The sequence below is a fragment of the Ornithodoros turicata genome, unplaced genomic scaffold, assembly GCF_037126465.1.
Source record: "Ornithodoros turicata isolate Travis unplaced genomic scaffold, ASM3712646v1 Chromosome76, whole genome shotgun sequence".
Classification (NCBI taxonomy): Eukaryota; Metazoa; Arthropoda; class Arachnida; order Ixodida; family Argasidae; genus Ornithodoros; species Ornithodoros turicata.
Genome location: NW_026999391.1, coordinates 509,143 through 528,852, shown reverse-complemented (window position 1 = coordinate 528,852; position 19,710 = coordinate 509,143).

Here is a 19,710-nt window from a genome sequence, read left to right as displayed (position 1 = left end):
ATCCAGGCGCCATCTATTTTAGTCCCATCGCCAAAACATTAATCCAAGTGCCATCAGATTTAATCCAGACGCAAAAACTTTAATCTGATCGCCATTTGAATTAATCCGATTGCAAAAAAATTAATCTGGGCGCTATCTAAAATAATCCGGGTGCCATTTCATTTAATCCGACCATTTCTTAGCTTTGCTCACGAATATTTAAGAGGAGAAACATCAAGTAAAACCAGTTAGTGATAGAAATGATTAGTTCGTCGTATGACATGGCGGTGTTATAGGTACACATTATAGGTATATAGTGGTATACCGTGGTAGACTATCGTGTTTTGCGGAATATAATGGTACGCTTGGTACATTACCGTGTTTTACGGTATACAATGCTACACTTTGTACATCGCCGTGCTCAGCGGCATATAGTGGTATGTTTGGTACATTGCCGTGTTCTATGGCATATACGGGTATATTTAATGCATTGTCGTATTTTACGGTATGTAGTGGCATATTGCGAGAGATTATCGTGTTTTATGGAATATCGTGGTGCACTGCGGCCCACTGTCGTTTTGCGGTACGCGGCGGTATATTCGGTACATTGCCGTGTTTTAAGCCATGTAGTAGTGTATTTGGTACATTATCGTGGTTTACGGTACATAGCGGTATACCGTCGTACATTATCGTGTTTTACGCTGTATAGCAGCGTACACGGTACATTATCGCGTTCTACAGCATATAATGGTATATTTGGTACACTGCAGTGTTTTACGTCATATAGTAGTACGTTGGCTACATTACCGTGTCTTACGGCATATAGCGGTATGTTTGGTACATTACTGTGTGTTACGGCATAAAGCGGTGTATTTGGTACATTGACGTCTTTGGTGCGTTATCGTGTTTTACGGTCTGTAGCGGATAGCGGGGTAGATTATGGTGTTTTACGGTGTAGAGTGGTGCACTTGGTACACTAGCGTGTTTAACGGTATATAGTGGTGTATCTGGTACATTGCAGTGTTTTACAGCATATAGTGGTATGTTTGGTGCATTACCATTACTATTATATGCGTTAAAACACGGCAATGTACAAAACACCGCTATATGCTGTAAAACACGGCAATGTACAAAGCACCGCTATATGCCGTAAAACACGGTAAGGTACCAAACGTACCGCTATATGCCGTAAAACACGGTAATGTAGCCAACGTACTACTATAGGACGTAAAACACTGCAGTGTACCAAATATACCATTATATGCTGTAGAACGCGATAATGTACCATGTACGCTGCTATACAGCGTAAAGCACGATAATGTACGACGGTATACCGCTATACACCGTAAAACACGATAATGTACCAAATATACTACTACATGGCTTAAAACACGGCAATGTACCGAATATACCGCCGCGTACCGCAAAACGACAGTGGGCCGCAGTGCACCACGATATTCCATAAAACACGATAATCTCTCACACTATGCCACTACATACCGTAAAATACGATAATGCATTAAATATACCCGTATATGCCATAAAACGCGGCAATGTACCAAATCACCAGATCACTATGTACCAGATCATAGATGTACCAAATCATAATATACCAAATCACTATATGCCGTTGAGCACGGCGATGTACAAAGTGTAGCATTGTATACCGTAAAACACGGTAATCTACCAAGCGTACCATTATATGCCGTAAAACACGATAGTCTACCACGGTATACCACAATATACCTATAATGTGTCCCTATAACACCGCCATGTCATACGACGAACTAATCATTTCTATCACTAACTGATTTTACTTGATGTTTCTCCTCTTAAATATTCGTGAGCAAAGCTAAGAAATGGTCGGATTAAATGAAATGGCACCCGGATTATTTTAGATAGCGCCCAGATTGATTTTTTTTGCAATCGGATTAATTCAAATGGCGATCAGATTAAAGTTTTTGCGTCTGGATTAAATCTGATGGCACTTGGATTAATGTTTTGGCGATGGGACTAAAATAGATGGCGCCTGGATTAAACTTTTTGCGTTTGGATTAATATGAGCGGGAAAACCTGTAGTTTCTGTTCCGCATCCGGAACTCGTACTGTCTGGTTTTGGCTTTTTCATGTCAGATATTCTAGTTGCATAATGGATGCAAAAGGACAGCCACATCAAACCCAAATACTAAAGATTTTAATGCAAAGTTCGTAACGAATCTTATACACCGCAAGTAGATGCCTCTCTAGGTTGCGGAAATACATGCCTTTAAGTTTCAAAAGTATCCGCTCGTGCGCAAAAATAACACGTCCTCCAAAACTTTCGCGTCCATGAATGAATGAATGATGACTGGAAGAATAGTACGGATATACAGGGTGTCCCAGAAAACGTGTCATTGAATTATAATAAAAAAACTACGCGACCTAGAATCATGCGGTCAAGAGGATTTGTTCTAATTGGGTTTTTGCCACCTCCTAATGTGAATATCATGTACTCCAAGTTTAATTATGTAAATATTTGCGAACTCAACTCGGAAATTTGCCAAGTAAAGGTCACTTTTTTACCCCACCAATATGAAGAGCGTGCCGAATTCACTCAAATTCATGATAATTCACGGTGATATTCACGAGGTATCCCATCGGAAAAATAGCCGAATACCATGCTTTTCGGAGCACCCGACCATAGCGCGCGATGACTTTTTGAGCGCAATCGCTCTCAGTGCGACAAAAGGAGGTTCCGAAGCCAGCCCACAAAGTGATAGTAGAAAAAGTAACAGTTCCTAAAATTGGGAGAGGGAAAGCATTATCCCAGCGAAAGTCGGACGTGATAAGCCGTGCCTGTTTTATCTCTTTCTGCGATGTCGGGGAGGGCTGAGTTTCGAACCTCCTTTCGTCGGACTGACAAAGATTGCGCTGAAAAATTCATAGTGCGCTATTCTGTGCGACCTCCGTACAGCATGATGTTCGGCTATTTTTTCCGATGGGATAGCTCCCGAATATCCCTGTCAATTATCATTATTTGACTAAATTAGACACGCTCTTCACATTGGTGGGGTAAAAAAGTGACATTTACTAGGCAAATTTCCGACTTAAGCTCGCGAAAATTTACATAATTTAACTTGCGTTACACGACATTCACATCAGGAGGTGGCAAAAACCCAGTAAGAACAAATGCCATTGACCACATGACTCTAGGTGGTGTAGTTTTTTTTATTATAATTCAATGACACGTTTTCTGGGACACCCTGTATACAGGGTGTCCACGCTAAGTGTGAACAGATTTTTTAAGAATATATCAATCACTTTTTCCGAGATGAAATCAATTGCAATATAGCATATGGTGAAGGGCACACCCTAGGGGGCATTAACAGACTCCTGAGGCAATGTCTTAATTAACTTTCAATAATTAACTTTTTTAATTATAAAAGCTACGAAGTTGCTCCAATGAGAACATCTGATCTCTTCGGTCACCAGATACCAAAACCGTTTTCAGAACAAAAATCCGTTCGGTAGATCGTCCGCAAAAAAATCGTGAACGAACGCCATTTTTTTCTTTATTTGGTTTATTGCGCATCTTCAAAGAAGCGGCTTTCTTTTACCCCCAGTGTGAGAGAGTGAAAGAGCACAGTGCCGCCTCATGCGTCGAAGATTAGCTTTAACTTGCGGAAACAAAACAAAAACACAAATCTATTGGGTGACTCTATCGCGACTGCCCTTATCTTGGGCTGCATTTTCTGTTTTCTTTTAATCTTTTTCCAGGACGCAAGAGGCGATAGTGTGCTCTTTCGTCTTCTCGTATTGGGGGTGGAGGAAAGACGCGTCTCTAGAGATGCGCAATGAATAAAACAAAGAAAAAAATGGCGTTCCTTCACGATTTTTTTGCGGACGATCTATCGAACGGATTTTTGTTCTGAAAACAGCTTTGGTATCTGGTGACCGAAGAGATCAGATGTTCTCATTGGAGCAACTTCGTAGCTTTTATAATTAAAAAGTTAATTATTGAAAGTTAATTTAGACATTGCCTTAGGAGTCTGTTAATGCCCCCCTAGGGAGTGCCCTTCAGCATATGCTATATTGCAATTGATTTCATCTCCGAAAAAGTGATTGATATATTTTTAAGAAATCTGTTCACACTTAGCATGGGCACCCTGTATAATTTTCATATTAACGCGAAAACACTGAGGGAAACGTCGTGCGAATTTTCCGTTAACGTTACCACTTTGTAATTTCGTTTCCATTTCGGTTTCTGGTAGTAGAAACTAAAACAATTTTGTTTCCGTTTCCATTTTCGTTTCCTGTTGAATTTCGGTAATTACCGTTTCTCGTTTCCGGTAGCCAACCCTGGTCATGACAGCCTATACATGTAATCGTATTGTGAACGTCCAAATCAATTATTTTCGTTTCATTTTTTTAACTTTTTTCTTTTGCATCTGCATTTTGCAGTGTGCACAAGTATGTCACCCAGGATCAGCGGGGGGGGGGGGGGGTTCGTATCGAGCGCCCTCTACCTTGGAGGTCTGGCTACACCACTGCCTGTAACAATGTCTGCGCGATGAGGGGCGCTCTGTCGGCCTTTCTCTCTCAGCGTCGCCGTGTCGTTTGCTTCTCCACCGTGACCCACGGACCTGGTGTGAGTGATCGGAAGACAGGCGCCGAATGCTACGGGGGTTGAAGGACTGAGCCCCGCCCCACTCCTCTCGAAACTTTCCAAATCTGTGTCAGGACCTCTACGAGAAGTCTACCAAGCTGACGCTCGTGATGAACACTTCGAACAAATGAAAATCCCGTAGAAATTTGACTCACGTCAGAACATGAAATCCCTGGCACCTTGCCCGACCTCTGTGCATGAAAAAAAAAAAGAGGGGGGGGGGTTCTGCCGGGCACCCTCCTGCAGGTTCAAAAAATTTCCGCTTATACACCAGAAGATCACAGCTGTGAAAGTCGGTTAGCATCATTGCCGCGTACGAAACCACGCGATTTCTACGGATGTCTGCTGTTCGTTCTGGTGTTCCGGGTGGCACCAATCACACAGTAAATCATTTTACACCTTTATTCGCTCAAAACAGGCGTATTGTTATAAGAACACCCTTTTATATTCCGCAAACTGTAGCAAACGGTGTGAAAAGAGCATTACAAAAGGTGCCATATCGACACACACCACTTTTTATCCAATGTCGATCGTTGAGGGTGTAAAGTCAGGTGTTGAATGAGGTGTTTGCGTCCTGTACACTTTTTTGACACTCCATTTGCACTGGGAATATGGTGTTGAAAATGGTGTGTTAATTCGTGAAAGGAAAACACAGCTACACTCCACTTCACAGCTACACTCAGCTGTTAATCACATTTGAAACGATAACTTGAGTTAAGGGAAGGATGTCAGGAATTTAGATGGCCTCCCTGAGTCGTTGCAGGCGTACGTTTCAATTGCAAAGACGAACTTCTATCGCTGTTACAGACGTTTTCCGCGCTAATACACTTAACGAACATGTCCCTAACAAATTGTATTTCACTATATGATCCTCCGGGTACGCCAATATAGGCTACCGAGTGTACCCATGTCTCTTCGTGCTTCGGCACTGCGATACCTAATTAGGTGTGCCTGTGACGCATTGTGCTCCGGGTTATGTTGTACGATGGAACCACGGCTGGGAGTCTGCCGTGTTCATGGTGGCGCTTGCCACAGACGCAAGAATGTCGAACTGTATGTCTCGGTACGCTGCCGCGGGAGCTTGTATTAGACTAGCAATTCGAGAGGGAGTATTTGCCACAAACCAACTCCATCCTCAAAGGTGTTTTAAACAGAATACTCCCGTTTTAACGGTGTTTTTGCTTTTAAACGCCCATTATATGAGTGTCTTATGATGAATACACCTAATTAAGGTGCGTTTTAGACAACACCCTTGATTCGGATGTGAAGACAACAGCGTGTGCGCCATGGGACAAGCCATTTACACCAAAAAAGTTTAAAACGTTTACTGTGTGGTTTACGTTCTGGTGTTCCGGGAGGCACCAACCGTGCACCTTTCACCACGTCCCGCGAGATGGCCGGCCTTGTCGCTCGCGTTCTCAACAAATGGAGCGCGAGTACACAAATTTTGTTTGGCGTATCAACCTTTAAAATTGGATTGCTAGTAAAAAATGCTGAATGTACGAGTACACCAAAATTATGGAGCTTTTTCCCATCACTCCTGCGCATGCTCTGTGAACCTGACGGCACCGAAGAAGGTTCCCTACATATTCAATAGATGGCGCCAATATGGCGCCCGCATGCTTCGACGCGCGCCGATTGTGTTGCTCTGGACAGCCACTATAGGATACAACGCGAGCGTGAAAAACGTTGCTTACATATCAGAACCGTTCAAGTTACAAGTTTTCAGGAGCACTAGGAACCACACCTCGGCGAAATCACGCATGATCGCGATAACTCACAATAACCGCCGTCACGATCACCAAAGGGATGAGTGTGGATGTGATTGCAGTCGTCATTGAAGTGCCCTTGCCAAGATTGCGGCGTGTTGAGATAGTATTAGGAAACCTGCGGTGACCGCGATCGCGCTCACCCTGCAGCGCATCTGTTGCTTCCCCTACTGGCCTCAGCAAGTCCCTCATCTCCTGAAGCCGCAACACAGTAAACGCTGGTGCCGCAATGTCGACCGCTTTTGAAGGGTGCTGCTGGTTCTATTCCTCGACCAGTCCATCACCAGCTTCAAAAACCGCACCCTGAAAGAAGTAGCGTCACGAATGAGACCATGAGATGATATGTTAATACACGCAAGAAGACCTCACTGTCGCCACAAAACAACAATCAAATCGAAGGAAGTATTCCAAACTTAATAAGAGGTAAGACGGACTAGTCGGTTGTGGCACACATAGTGACGTAGTGGGGGGAGACTGAGGAACACCAGGCTCTTGGCGCTTGTCCTTCGTGTTTGCGGCTTTCAGTCTGCCCGGCGCCATGTTGACTAATCCACGACTAACACGCGACCAGAGATTGAGCTAAAATTTTATACGTGAAATTGGCATAGCGGTAAATATACGGCTCAAGGATCGCGCCAAATAGCTGGTGGAAGTGTGTTTTTAAACATGTCTTGGAACCCATGCATGCGTATATGCTTACACTGAAATCGTACCTTTGTGAGGCGGTCAGGCGCAGCCAGAAGAGAGTTCCAGCTGGTCCCAGTCGGCGGAATCAGGTCCTTGTCGCACTTTCCTCGCAACTTCTCCGTCCAATGGTTAGACCTTCTAAAGATGTTCGCCACTGAACTCAGCGTTCCTAGAAGCTTCGAAGCTGCAGGGTCTTTTCTCAGAGCGGTGTTGACGGCTAGTTGGAGAATGTGGGCGCAACACGATATTCGGTGGTACGGGCGCACAGCGGCCACTGGTGTCTCATCTTCATCGACTTGCAACGGATCGTCGCTGTTGCCACATTCCCAGGACCAGCTATCACCAAAAACAACGTCCATGTTGAACGCTTTTACCGTGTTTATATTATTATTATTATTATTCAGGTTTTTATGGAGCACGGACAACTAAGGTCATAGTGCGCCAAAGCTATGGTGAAAAGACAATGGGGATGGTTGGTGACTATGTAAAAGCAGCAAGATTAAACTAAAACCATACTTTTAGAAATGTTTAGACAGTAAAACAAGATACATGAGCAGCTGGGTAAAACTATATTGCATTTAAATAGCCAATATCTTTAAAATAGTTAAAAACTCTCATGAAGGGTAAAAGAGGCTCATCACCCAACAACAAGGCTGGATGAAGTGGCAACTGATATCTGTAAAGCTCCTTAAAGTGATACTGACGATGAGGTTCATGTGCAGGACACGTGATTAGGATGTGCAGCACAGACAGCTGCTCCCCACACTGCGTACATTCCGGTGGTTCCTCCCGGCGCAGTAAAAAACCATGTGTGAGGTGTGTGTGACCAATGCGTAAGCGACTAAAGACTACTGAATGGAGACGATTTTTAAAACTCGGTATGCTTCCTAAAATTGTGTTTTTTGACATCCAAAGCTTGTTGTTTTCTCGTGTAGCCCACTCTCGTTGCCATTTCACATTAAGTTTCCTCCTCAGGACTGACCTAAGGTCTTGAGAGGGACTCTCCAACAGGCTCACTTCAGAAGAGAGCGCAGCTGCAGCTGCTGCATCTGCGAGTTCATTGCCGGGTATCCCAACGTGGCTGGGAACCCAGCAAAAACCTAAACAGAGACCTTTTTTGATTACCTTGGTTGCAAGATATCGGGCCCTTAATACAAGGTGATTTTTCTGTTTCTGTATCGTACAGATGGCTTTAAGAGAACTCAGTGAATTTTACCATGTTTGAAGCGCTGTCGGACACAGTGCATCCCACTTGTGTGGCCTTCACGCCACGATCCTGGAGCTCCGCCTCAAACGTTGCTCTGATGTTGTCGCCGGTATGTGGCCCTAGAAGGTGTCTGAACGCAACGACATGGGAAACGAGGGACCAGTCTTTCATGTACTGTACTTTGATTCCTAGTATGGAAGTTCTGGCTCGACTAGACCAAATGTCCACTATGAAATGCAGTGTCATAGGTCCACATTTGCTTATCTCCTCTTTCAGGCTGGGCACTGCGTAAGCCCTCGCAGGCTCTTCCAGTTGTCGGCTTATAGTCCTTGGTGATGGGATGTTGACATCAGGCCTCAGAAAAGATACCAGCCTTTGAAATCCAACGCCGGTAGTAAGGTTCAATGAGAGCCCGTCAGCGGCGATCATTTCTGTGACGAGCCTGTTGAATGCCTGTTGGGTCTCTGATGAATTCAACTTCCTTGGAGGTTGACGGGCAGATGGCTCAGCCGATGATGTTCTCCTTCTCCTCTTCGCTTCAACAGCGGCGTGCTCATCTTTGTGCATCAACTGCAATGCAATAGACAACAACAACAGATAAATCAATGATGATGAATGGGGAAATTCGCCACGTGAGGTACGGCCCAGTACTCCACGGCACAATGGGCAGGATGAGATGTGTCCTGATGATGACGTGATTAACGAAACTAAATAGGGGTTGCAACACAATAAAGTGAAAGTAAAGTTGTCGGCTTTTCCCAACATATCTTTACAATCAGCGCAGCAGTGGAGTTTGCTACAAGCGGTTATGATTTCATCTATTAAATTCCGAAGCACCGTTTCAAATTTGCAGGTTCTATGTACGTCACGTCATTGTACAATTTGACCACGTGCTGTTGTTCTCGTCTCCATGCTGATGAAATGAGCCGTGAAAAAGGCCATGTACCATGGTTTTAGTTGGAGTCACACGCAAGAATTGAAGGTTGTTCAGCTAAAGGGACAGCAAGTAAATAAAAACGATCCCAGTTCCAGGCATTCAATGACTGTTCATTTGTACTATGGTCACACACAAGTTCTGAAGCGATAGCGCGTGACGATCCACGGGCGAGTCTGCAAAACAATCAGCAAAGACGAACGGTCGAAGAAACATCGCAGGTGAATGCTTGCAGAAAAGTTACAGGTGACGGCGTAGATACACTATCCTCGCTCTGGTGTAGAGCTGACTGTGTTCTGCCAAGGAATTAAAATTTGCTGACTCCCAGACTCTGGCGTATCATTACGTTAAGTACAAAACATTATGCGCCAATAGACTGGCCCATAATTTGAGCACGTATTTTTGAGGCAGGCAAAGATTGGGTTGGACAATGTTCCTATCCGGAATATTATTAAATGCAACACAAAAGGGCTTACCTCTAGATGTCGTACGAAATTTCCCACTGCTCTTCTCTTTCTAATCTTTTGCGTGTTGCAGTGAAGGCACATCATAAATGTCTTCTCGCCGTCACTAGAGCTGCCGATATATTTGAAATGGTCTTGCAGCCAATCGGGGACAGCGAAGTCATCCATGGTGTGGCGCTCATTAACGCGATCGGACATGATTCTTCGCTGGAGCAGCGGCGCAGTACCTGTCGTAGAACCAGTGTCCAAAAGACCCCCGACCTCGAACAGCTTTTTATTGCCATTGCTATCTTTGATTTACCTATTTGGCATAAAAGCACAATCACAAGAGGAAATTCATGCCCCTCCCTGCCTTCGCTGTTTGCACGATGCCATGTGTCAACAACACAACTGCACGGTGATCGCGTGAGTGCGATAATGCCTAGATATCACACGAAGGGCTTTTGCCTGATATCGTGATCTCACTCATGCAAATACCCTCATACTGATCGCAGCATGCGCGATCAACTCATTCGTTCGACGTCGTGATTGCGATAAGCAGGGCCGCGAGGATGAGTGCCATCCAGTATCGTGCTCATGATGCACAGCGATCGCGCGCTATATCAGCTTGAGCGTGAGAGCGAGTCGGCTTCAGGCTCACGCTAGCCTTATCAGATGATCGTGATCGTGAGTTATTTCGGACCGAAATGCCGAGCTCTGCCTATGACAGATGGGTTCGTTTTTTCTCTGTGGCGGGAACCAGACGTACGCCGAAACGCGAAGCGGAGGTAAAGATTTGTGCCTTCCGTTTTCGTGAAAATACAGAAGGGGCCGCTCCTTCTTTCAGCCTGATGTACTTCGTTGACAAGCCAAGGCTAATGGGCAGCTCTGGATTTGTTTTGAACCATTCGTAAACAATATGTCTGCGCACTACATGTCTTGTGTCACCTGTCTGGAAGTAGGCATAGATGGATGGGGAGAATAAGATTCCTTTCTTTCGGAAATAAATGAAATATGACAGTCATGAAAAAAGACAAACATCGGCGGCATTGGAACTTCGCATCTCTCGATTGCCAGTCGAGCGGCAATGGCCAGTACGGCCACGGAAACAACCACAGAGTAGTAGAGCGTGTTTGTTCTGAAACAAGTGTTTGTTCTGAAACATATCCTGGCCGAACGCAAGGTAAGACAGCCAGCAATGTAAGCAGCAAGACTCTCACCCCTAGAGAGAATGAGATCACCTCCCTCTGGGTGATTTTTGGCAGCCAGCCTTTGTAGTGTTGTCTTTGTAATAAACGTCAGCCGATGTTTAACGCAATGCTGTCCCTAGTAAAAATTCCAGCTGGAAATGCAGTGGCAATTCCAGCTGGATTATTGGACTGGAATATGACTGGATCTAGCCTGTAAACAGGCTGGTTCCGGCCTGGAATTTGACTGGATCTGGCCTGTAAACGGGCTGGTACCATGCTAGAAACAGGCTGCGTCCAGCTGGAGAAAGACTTTTCTAGAACTGGTTCCACAGTGGACACAGGCTGGAACAAGGCTGGATATGCGGCGTGTCTCCAGCCGGATTATCGGGTCCCGATGTAGGAGTGCTTCCACTTCAGCCTGTACCTTCTGCTGGAACTTATGTTCCAAGGCAGGAGGTTCCGCTCAAGTAGAAGCAACTTATACAAGATAAATTGCTGCACAAAGCAGAAAATGGAAACAACACTATAACAATATGAATAAAGTGACAATCAGCAATAAATTCAAATATTTATTTTAACAACAATAACTAACACCCCATAACAGGTATGATAATAGACATACTACAAATAGTGTACATGCAGCAAGAGTGGCAACACTATGAGACGATAATGTGACAGTTTCATGCAAAGTTTGGCATGTGCGAAATCACAAAGATCACTTCTCAGTCGCTCGTTTTCAGTTAACTGTCCGACAAAGTCCGTCCCGGGACAATGACACATCATGAAGGCAGTTCAGATAACTATAGATAAGTATCGGGTCACTACTGCACCTCTTGTTTCAGATTTAGGACTTGGGGATCAACCGTACTACACACGCCGCTTACACTTTGTCGTAATAGAGCTCGTGCACGGATTCAGGAACAAAATGCATAACAGAGCACACGACTACACAAATGCAAAGGCGTTCACACTTTTATATGGTCGGCGAAGGTGAAATGCAGGAGGAAATACCTAAATTACCAGGCTGCGCCTTAGACGCCAACACAACACGAGTGAACCAGATATCCCACATTGGATCCCCTCCGATCTAACCCTGGGAACGAGGCTTAGACGGAAGTGAGCACAGTCTCGAACAACTGCGGGAGGGGAACCCCCCCCCGCCCCCCCCCACGCGCGTAAAATGTACTGACCTAACCTAACCTAACCTCACTAAAGAATTTGCAAATTACAGCGCAATTTATTACTAGCGACGCGCGACTTCCGGTTAGCCTTGTTCCCAGGAGGGGGGTCCGATATGGGAATTTTGCAATTTCGAACACAACAACCGACGTTTCCCAGTTCAAGGCAGATTCTGAGTTAATGCCGATGACGGTTGGTCGCATTTTACGATGAGAGCATTATGGCTAAAGTTTCGGTTTGACAAACCGGGAAAGCTCACGTTTCGCAACGTGAAGCTAATCAACAATATTTTTTTTGCGATCTACTCATTTACGTTGAGTTCTGTGCATAACACTGCACACCTTTGGGTATTTATTTTATTATTTTATTTTATTATTTTATTTATTTATTTTATTATTTTATTTATTTATTTTATTATTTTATTTATTTATTTTATTATTTTATTTATTTATTTATTTATTTATTTATTTATTTATTTCATTTATTTGATTATATTTGGGCATAAATTATTTGCACACATTTGTGAAATTAATTTCGGCTTTTTTTTCCCGTATATAAGCCAACATTATCTTCACAGTGTTCACAGTGAACAATCTCGCACATTTCAGCGTAGGCGCTGGAATATCCTATTTCCAGCTCGGCTCCAGCAGGGAACCACCCTGGTTTCCGAGTGGAAGTTGGATGGTTTCAGAATGGAAATTCAAACAGCACTAGACCCAGCATGGAAACAGCCTTGGCCAGCCAAGCCCCAGCCTGGGATGGCTTTTCCAGGCTGGTTCCACAGTGGATCCAGGCTGTTTTTTTACTAGGGGTCTATCCGTGTGTCGTTCGTGCAAGGAACACTATATCCTCGCGTTGCTGAAAGGAAGCTGGCAACATGCTGTAGCACAGCCAGGAAAGACTTCAGAACATGTACAATTTTTCTTGTCGCGAAAATCAACCTCCGATCGCAAAACAACCGCGAAATGAAAGCCAGGAACTCCAACAGGAGAGACAACGTGCGTCACTTCCGTGGTCTGCTACGGCGGCGCGGCGACGGTCACCAGGGGCTCAGAGTGCTCCTTGCAGGGTTTTATATCGAGATTATAGCGGCATTTCAACTAATATACGTAAATCTAAGTTGTATTCCGGATTGTTTTGGTACACATCGCAATATAAGGCAAACAGCTTTGCAGCTTATTTTCGCTTCCGTCGTCCTTTAAGTTTCTGTTCGTTGTAAGCGTTCGGATAACACGCTACAACAAACAGCTTTTTGTGTGTGAGTCGTCTGCTACACTTGCGCTGGCAGGTGTAGTGCTAATACTATAATACTAATATAATACTATACTGTAATACTGTAACTAAAATACAAAATACCTAATAACTGAAACATCTATACGTAGCAGCTGCCGTTCACGCCCGTGGTTAATATAGAATATCTTCGATATTTGAGCCATTTTCAACTTCACATTTCACAGAGTGTATTCTTTAGTACAGGGAACAAATTAAAAACGATCGTAGGCTTGTCAAATATCCTTTCATGGTCCATTTAAGCTTCCGCCACACCGGCAAGCTTGGATAACTAGCACTGACGATATGTGGCCGTGGGCAAACTGCAACACACCGTTCGCGGCAGTCGCCGCAGTAACAATTCAGTTCGATGCTCGCTTCTAAGCATTACTAGAGTTGGCAATACTAAGCATTACTTTCCTTCGACGACAAGCACGAACAGCAATCCTTTACTACGTGATTTCACTAGCAGGAGCTGACATTGCACTATGTAGTTCTAGTTTTAATCCTAGCTTATACATTGAACCCTCGTTAATATGACCCCCGATAATCTGACATACGAGCTTTACGACCATGCTCCTGGGGAACAAGGCAGTGAAACCTCTGCAAGTCCCTCCCGTTAATAAGTATGACAATTCCGCATTATGACCAAAATTTTCGGGAACCACCATTGTCATAATAACGAGGGTTCACTGCAATGGAGCCAGTTTTTGTGACTGGTCTTCCGCCTCGATGCCAATACAGAAGTGCTCTTTTTATATGTCCAGCCAACCTGTGCTGCACCGTTTCAAATTCTTGTAAGACCTAAGGTTGAAATCCTGGGAGTTGTTTTTGACAGTGCAGGGGTCTCAGTTGTCAACTGGCCTCGAGTATTCAGCCGCTGTAGTGCTGTGCTGCGAGAACTTAAGTTTGTTGACTTGCCGATCACTTTTCGGGCACGGCTGTTAGCAGCATGGCATTACAGTCGCTTGTGGTATTTAGCGGCTGTTTCATCCCCGCCAGCGGTAATACAAGCTGCTATCACACGACACGCGTTCCGCTTTCTGTGGGGCGGATCCGTTGAGCGGGTCTGTAGGTCTCAACTCCACGGAAGCCGTGATCTGGGTGGCTTGGGAGTACTGGCTGTGCCAGAAAAGTGCTTAGCGCTTCACTCGCGTATTCTCTTTGAGGCGCTCCGTGCGTCGGAGCATCCGGCCTGCGCATTAGTACAACATTTACTAGGATACGCCACCAGGTGGTTCCTCGAAAGTTCCTAGCTTTGCCCAAGGGCGGAAGTACTTCCTGCTTATTTTTGTGTTTGTGTTGCTGTTGTGCGGCGCTTCGGTGTCGAATGCCCACACGAAGACATTTCCTTGTGGAGCGTCCGTGATTTCTACGCCGCCTACAAGGAAATGCGACCGGGTCCCGCAAGGCCAGCAGTGCCAACGAAATTCGCCTGGCGGCGTATCACTGCTGGCTGGCTTGATGCACGGCGCGCTAGCCTCCAGTGGAAGCTGGCCCATGGTGTCCTCCCACTGCGTGAACGTTTGCACCGTTTTCGGATATGTCGCACGGACGGTTGTCCGTTTGTGGCACGTCTGATACAGCAGAACATTGTTTTTTGCGATGCCATATTCCACTTTTACTGTGGAGTAGGGCGGCGCAAATATTTGGACTCCCAGCAGTTGAGTGTGCCACCGTAAGGTACTTGGAGCCGTTGCCGGTCGCACGCGCAGAGCGGAAGCAACTAGCACTGCTGACTTCAGAAATTAACTTCCAAATTTGGAATCGCCTGCGCCGGCTGTCCTTTGGTGGCCCAGATGTTGGGAGCAAGGCTATTTTCAGGCAGTGAGACCGGGCTGCGTGCGCATATCATCCGTGAGCAGTCACTATTTGTGTCTGTGGAGTACATTCTCCGCTGGCTTACAGCAACTCGACTCTTTGATCATGATCAAGGTAAGTGGCATATCAGGTTCTAGTAAGCCCACTAGGATTGTACTGCTTCCCCGTAGCGACTCTTCCTGAGTTTATGGATTGTTCACAGGGTACGGCACGTACAAAAAGCAGTCTCCCTTTGGAACGTTGTTATCTGGTACGTAAGATATAGTTTGTGTAAAAGAGGCTACATCCATAGGTAGTTATCTCGCTTGATGACAATACAAGCTCTTTATCAGTTCCGTTCCCTCCTGTGCGTCTTCACTCGGGGTACCTGTTAAAACTGAATTACGCATACTGGGATACTATTTCAATAGTCGGGGAATCGCAGTATCATGGTGAATGCGCATTCACCAGCGTAGCATTCCTGTTCTCCGTGAATTGAAGGGTCTGGTTCTTCCACTTACTTGTAAGGCTCGGCTAGCGCCGTCGTGGTTCTTAAGCAAGTACTCGTACCATGGTTCCATATCACTTCCGCCACGTCAGATCTTTCTTACTCTGACCCGTATTGCCTTTCAGTTTATACGGGGTAACAGTGTGGAACAGGTGTCACGCGCGCGTCTGTACCAGTCGCGGGAGGTTGGTGGCTTGCGAGTGCCACATGTAAAAGTGAAGTGCCTCGCTTTAGGTATAAAGGCCATTTTTCATGCCCTGAGTGAGCCTAACCATCCCGCACACGACCTTTTGCAGTATCGTTGTTCTACCGTTTTGCGACCATTGTTCTACATGTTGCTAAGATAGAAGCTCTAGAAAGACTTCGCCGTCAAGCCCTGACTTCAGGAGAATGAGAGGGCCTAGGCCATCACTATTGGCTCTTTAAACACTTTTCCCGCCTTTCTACCATATAATACCTCCCGTGACGTCACGGTCATATGATTTTCGGTATTAGGGGTATAGAGTTTCTGCGCGTTTATTGTCCCCTTCCAAGAAAAAAATTGAATACAAGATGACGTCATAAGAATAACACTCATTTACATTTATCCCACATAAGTTGCGCTGAAGTATCACAACTTCTTCAGCATGCGTGCTAACTCTTTAAAGTGCCACTCCGGACTCAGAAAACAGCGTTTATTTTATTTAGTCCATGAAAAGAAGATGCCTCAAGCATTCCATACGCGAAATTTCAAGCCGGTTAACGAACGCTGTGCATTACTGTCCATCTTTGAAGACCTGCTGAGCCTCCACAAGTTTCGATGCCGCGACGAGCGAATGAGGTAATCATAAGCGCACAGATTGCAATGATGTCAAGTTATGGAGAGGACACTCGTCTTCTAGCAACGACGTTGGTTTCCGGGGAGGGTCACGTGGTAGAGAAGTCATGTGAGGCTGATCGAAAAAGGGGAAAATGGGAGAGATGTCTTCCCCCTCTTTTATGTTTTCTCCAAGGGCGGAGCGGTTGGATGATATGTCACGTGGGGCTCCGCTCACGCAGTGCAAAAAGTGAGCCCCCCCTAGAAGCCTCGAAGGGTAACAACGTTGCCAGATGAGAGCCGGGCGCTCCCTCGGAGTATTACATGATGTGACAGTTCACAAAAGTAAAAATTAAATTTCTCTAGCTTTCGCGTCACATAAAGCCAAAATATTTTGCGGGAATGTAAAGTGCGACAAGAAGATTTCAGTAACATAACTTTTGTAGGATTCTGAAAACACGATACTTAGTCCGTAATGGCACTTTAAACCAGAGTTCGAGGTAACTCGTTACTGTAACTAAGTTCCTTTTTTTGGTAACTCGTACCTTAACTCGGTACTTTTGCGTCGTGGTAACTTCTAGAGGAATTCGTTCTTTTTTCACGTAACTTTGCCAAAGTAATTTAAGTTCCAACTTACTTTTAACTCGCTTTTCACTAACGTCCAAATATTTTCTTGTTTTCTCTGCGGTTCCTTCATGGCATTTTTTGCCATAAAACGTGATATTCAATCAATGACAGTATTTTATTCAGGAAGTAAGAACCGCTGCCATTGAAATTAAGCTGAACCATTGTGCGCCCACAGGGAATAGACCGAATAGACCTCTACCAGAGAAACGTCATCACGACATTGGTAGACAGACTGAAACCGAAACAAATCGGAAGGAGTGGGCGGGGTTTCACGAACGGGCACTTGTTCGCTGCGTCCCATTGAAAGAAAAGCAGGACCGAGGATCTCGTCCCTTTAAGGGACCATATTGTAATCGCCTCAAGACCGTGGCTTTCGGTCGCGACTTTGTTCACTTCTAGCTTCGAGTGTAGCTCAATTCTACCAAGATTGTGGCGCTGTCCAACACTATGACGTCATTTGTTTACAAACAGGGAGAAGTCTACTGTTGGACCTAAACGAAAACGATCTAAGTGCGTTGCAGTCCTCCGCTGGCAGCTCAAGGCCTAACTCAACGGCTCACGCGCGCTGCACCTGCGTAATGCTATTTTGTATCCCAAGTAACTTGGAAGTAACTCGTTCCTTTTTTAAGTAACTCAGTAACTGCGAGTACATTTCAGGCTGAAGAACTTCGTTATTAACTTAGTTACATTTTGCACACGGTAACCTAGCTTGTAACGAGTTCTTTTTGACCAGTAACTTCTCAATCTATGCTTTAAACCGCTTTCTAAAGCTACACTACACTATTTATTTTGTAACAATTTTGTCTTGTGTTTTTGCAGTAACCAACCGGAAAGCAAGGGACGCTGTCATTGGCAAAGATGACGTTTGCTTTGGCTCTGCGAAATAAAGGTGTTTTGCAAATTGACACTGGTCCATTCATTTTGTAGCGTTTTGCAATAACATTCACGAGCCGCCCGATTGGTTCACGCTCAACAGAACGGTCGATTGCAGCATCTTCGTACGTAGTTCTGCTCTCCTTCGTCATCGTGAATTGAGGGAGACTGGAACAGGGCGCTGCAGCGTAAAAAAATATCCCTTGAGAAATACGGCTATCGCCAGCCATCATCACTCGTTGTCGAAAGCAAAATGCGGTACGGTATGCTGTGCTGTTATATTATACGGAGACCGCTTAAGGTCTATCCGGACAAATTATTTAGTTGAAAACTGCACTTTAGTTTCTTTTTAGTTTAGTTCAGTTTAAATTTGAAAATTGCACTCCGAAGCGCTTTTTAGCATAACGCGAGCTGTACGTATTTCGCTGCAGTACAAGGTAGACCATGAGACAACTACCGCGTACCTACGTCCTTCCAGCTGCAGCACAATCACCATAGGCTACAATTGAATATCCAATACAGGCCACGACTCTCATATTGAGTTGGAAGATCTCCTTCCCATCACTGTAGGAAACTTAGCGGCGTAGAAGATACAGAGCACACAGCAGGGGTGTTCAAGACGCGCTTTGGCACGTCCGGACGCATCACCTTCTCATGCTGCTAATGTTTCGGATTGTTTCTGGAACGCAGCAAGTGGCTGCGCTCGAAGCACCAGTGAAGTGTACCGAAGCAAACCGATAGCAGCATTTTTTGTCCAGTCGAAATGAATTCAATCAAATGATGTGACATACCCCAGACTCATACACAGGTATGACACAGTATTCCTTGTAGGATATTCAACTTTTCGACATTTCAGTCGAATAGACATTATTCTGAGGTGTAACACCACAAATGCTTAGCTTGATCAACTTTATTAAACGGACTGTAAAGTGCAACATAACTACCAGATTTTAAGATATCGCGATGCATACTTTTCGCACTAATTAAATATTCTGAATACTTTTAGGAACTCATGTGCACTGTTAGAAATATTTATACCTTTTAGGGTATAAACGGTTTGTCCCAGGGCGCATACCTTTTGAGGTATAAACACTATACCTCCTTCGAGGTATAGTGACTTTATACTTTCCCGAAGGTATATTATTTGCACCTCATTGTATAAACATATATCCCCTTGAAGGTATATTTTCAAACCCGGGGTGTAATCTTCGAAAAGTGGAGGAGGAGGAGGAGGAGTGTCGTTGGGAGGAACCGAGAGGTCTGCCTGCCTGATTAGGCGGCATGTTTCTCGGGAAGGGAAAGGTGGTAGAGAGGAGGAGAGGAAAGGGTGAAGTGGAAGACCGAGCGGAATCCGCTCGGGGGGAGGATAGCTGCGTCCATGGGCCGACTTCAGGGGAACTGTGCCGGCATACGCCTATTACACATCTGAGGGAAACCCAGGAAAAACCCCAGACGGCACAGCCGGCCCGCGGATTCGAACCGCGGACCTCCCAGTCTCCAAGCGCACGCGTTACCGCTGCGCCACCGGAGCTGGTCGAAAAGTGGAATATTCGATTTATTTCAGCATTATATAAGAGTGGCATTTTCCTCATCTAGCTCGTAAAAAAATTAGAACAAAATAATATTGAGCGACAAGTGCTTTAATAATAACAACTACCGCGAGAAGGAAAGAGAGAAAGAAAATACCTGGACACACACGCACACACACAAACGTACCCACAAACTCATATTCACAAAGTGCAGGTGTAAAATGTAGAGAAGAGCTCATGCAGATTACTCGCCACGCAAGATGCAACGTGGGAGG